Here is a 3,155-nt window from a genome sequence, read left to right as displayed (position 1 = left end):
TGTGGGGGGGGCGGGGTTGGGGTGCCACACCCTGTCACACACAGAGCAGGGCGATCAGGGGGTTGGTGCGCTGCACCCTTGTCAAACACAGAGCCGCAGGGAATCAGGGGATTGGGGAGCTCCCCCCTATCAGGCACAGAGCAGGGCTGATCAGGGGGTTGAGGCGCCTTCCCCTGTCACAAACAGAGCAGGGCAGATAGGGAGGTTGTGGCCCCACCCCCTGTCACAAACAGAGCAGGGCTGATCAGGGAGTTGGGCGCTGCACTCTGTCACACACAGAGCCGCAGGGCGGATCAGGGGATTGGGGAGCTCCTCCCTATCAGGCACAGAGCAGGGCTGTTCAGGGGGTTAGGGCGCCTTCCCTTGTCAGGAACAGAGCAGGGCGGAGAGGGAGGTTGTGTCCACCGCCCCCTGTCACTCACAGAGCCACAGGGCGATCAGGGGGTTTGGACGCTGCCCTCTGTCATGCTGATCCCGGTGCCTGGAGCCTCGCTGCTCCACTGATCCCAGTACTGGGAGGCATATTACCCTTTTACTATATAGGATAGAGGCCTGGTGCATGGGTAGGGGCTGGCTGGTTTGCCCTGAAGGGTGTCCTGGATCAGGGTGGGGGTCCCCACTGGGGTGCCTGGCCAGTCTGGGTGAGGGGCTGAAGGCTGTTTTCTGGAAGCAGGTGACTGAAGCTCCCAACAGCTCCTTTTTTTTCTTTTTTTTTTTTTTATTCTGGGCCAGCTTTAGCTCTGAGGCCTCACTGCTGAAAACATCGATACAATGTTGCGGGCTGAAGCCCGGCTGAATGAAAGCCAGTTTCTGGGGTTTTGTTTAGCTTCTTATTTGCAACATAGTACATAGTTGCTTAGAGTTGCAGCTGAGAGGTCGGCAAGTGAGGCGGGGAACGTTGGTGTCTGCAGTCACTGGAGCAAGCAAGTCTCCCTGCTTGCTTCAGTGCATGGCTGCCAGCCGCCATCTTGGCTGACAGTTAATTTGCATAAGGATATGCTGATTAGCCAATGGGAAGGGTAGCGGTCGTACGCTAATTACCATGTTTCTCTTTTATTAGTGTAGATTTCACATTGTCAGTCTACTCAGAAAGAAAAATATGGGAAATAATCATTTAAATCTCCCAAATCTTTTTCCTAGGGCAGTGGTCGTGAATCTTTTGAGCTTGGCATGTCAGCATTCTGAAAAACCTTAACTTAACTCTGGTGCCGTGTCACATATAGAAATTTTTTGATATTTGCAACCATAGTAAAACAAAGATGTATATTTTTGATATTTATTTTATATATTTAAATGCCATTTAACAAAGAAAATTCAACTCAAAAAATGAGTTCACGTGTCACCTCTAACACGTGTGTCATAGGTTCACCATCACTGTGCTAGGGGGATTAGACCTGTAGAAGTGCCCTCGAGCAGGCTGCAGAAATAGCAATATGGGGGCCACTCCCATTTTTGTAAAAAAAAAAAAAAAGTACTTTAACATTAAAGCCACTGAAGGCTCGTGAATTATCCCTGCTACAAAATGTGCCAAGAAAATGTCTTGGGTAAAAATAATTGGCTTTAAAATCTCAAAATTGTGAAGGCAAAATAAATATAATTAAAATGAAGGGTATATGATAAAGTTTTTTCAGTAGTAATACTATATGACTAAACATAGTTTTCCAAAGTGTTTGGTAACTTCAAACTTTGGAGTTTGGAGGAGTAGAAGATGGTGGCTGGCAGGCTGGAGGTGAAGGAGAGGGTGTGAGTGAGTGAGGGGGTGAAAGGAGAGTGTGTGGATGTGTGTGGTGTGTGTGTGAGTGAGTGATGGACAGTTAAATCCAGCAGGAGTAGCAGGGGCTGTCAGACCAGGATCTCCTGGACAGGGAGCACCTACCATCGCCATGGGCACTCCCCCGGCTATGGGGCTCGGGCACAGAGCCCTCGCCATCTTGAAGTGGAGAGTGGCCTCTTCAAGGAACTCATCAGCACCACCACCTAGACTGGCCATGGACACTGCACGTGACCCTGCAACCACTCCAGCCAAAATCTTGCTGCCCCACCAGCAGACCTGCAGACCCTAGGAATTCCACCTCCAAGGGTGCACAGCTCCTGCAGCAGTAAGTGCGACTTCCCACTCCCTGGCTGCCGACCGCCAGACACCACAGCCATGCCTTTCCAGCATGCAGGCCTCCTGATACCACCTCCCCAAAGGTGGCTCTTGGGTGCCGCTGTAATACCCTGCTGGGCGCACTTTTATCCAAGCAATGGCGCATGACCCTGGCAGTAGAAATTGGGATTTCCCCCTTCCTGGCTGCCTGCCCACAGACATTACAGGTTATATAGCTTCAGCGCGAGGGCCCCTATGAGTGCTCCACCCTGGCAAAGGGCCCCCAGGTGCCTCTGTGAGCCACCACTGGGCAGGCATGAATCCAACCAAGGCTGCAAGGTCCCAGCAGCAAAAACTGAGTCTTCCTAATCCACAGCTGCTGACTGGCAGACACCACATTCACGCCTTTCCAGTGAGCAGGCCTCCTGAGCCCACCACCTAAAAAGGCAGCACTGAGCACCAATGACTTGACTCCTGGTGTGCACACACCAGGACTCTGTTTTACATCTGTGGGCATGGGATCCCTAATTTTCAGTGCATGCACACTAAGTGCCAGTGACTCCAGTTCTCAGTGCATGCATACACAGGGACCCTGATTCTCAGCACGAGGCCGCACAAAGTGACAGAGACTTCGATACTTGATTCTCGGCATGTGCTCACAGGGACTCTCACTCAGGGCATGCACTAGGGGACTCTTATTTTCAGTACACACCCGTGGGTACTTTTTCTTTTTCAGTGCAGCACATGTGGGATCCCTGATTCTAGGTGCCTGCATGAGCCCAAACTGAGCACAGGTGACTCTGATCCTTGGTACACATGGCACCCACCAACCCATGACAGCCACACCCTTGGTGTCAGAGCTCTTCAGTGATATTCTGGTGGCATGATGATCCCACTTCACATGGCTCAGTCCCCCGCAACTCAGTGTTTGGATCTTCTGAGTATAGTTAGAATGGGGAGATAACAAAACAATCCCCAGAGGAAAGAAAAAGAAGATCACCAAGAAAGGAAATAAGTGAAATGGAGGCATGCATATGACAGAAAAAAAATAGAGTGATAATCATAC

This window comes from Myotis lucifugus, unplaced genomic scaffold, assembly GCF_000147115.1.
Source record: "Myotis lucifugus unplaced genomic scaffold, Myoluc2.0 scaffold_126, whole genome shotgun sequence".
Lineage (NCBI taxonomy): Eukaryota > Metazoa > Chordata > Mammalia > Chiroptera > Vespertilionidae > Myotis > Myotis lucifugus.
The sequence above is the reverse complement of the archived record's forward strand: the minus strand, read 5'-3'. Positions refer to the sequence as shown.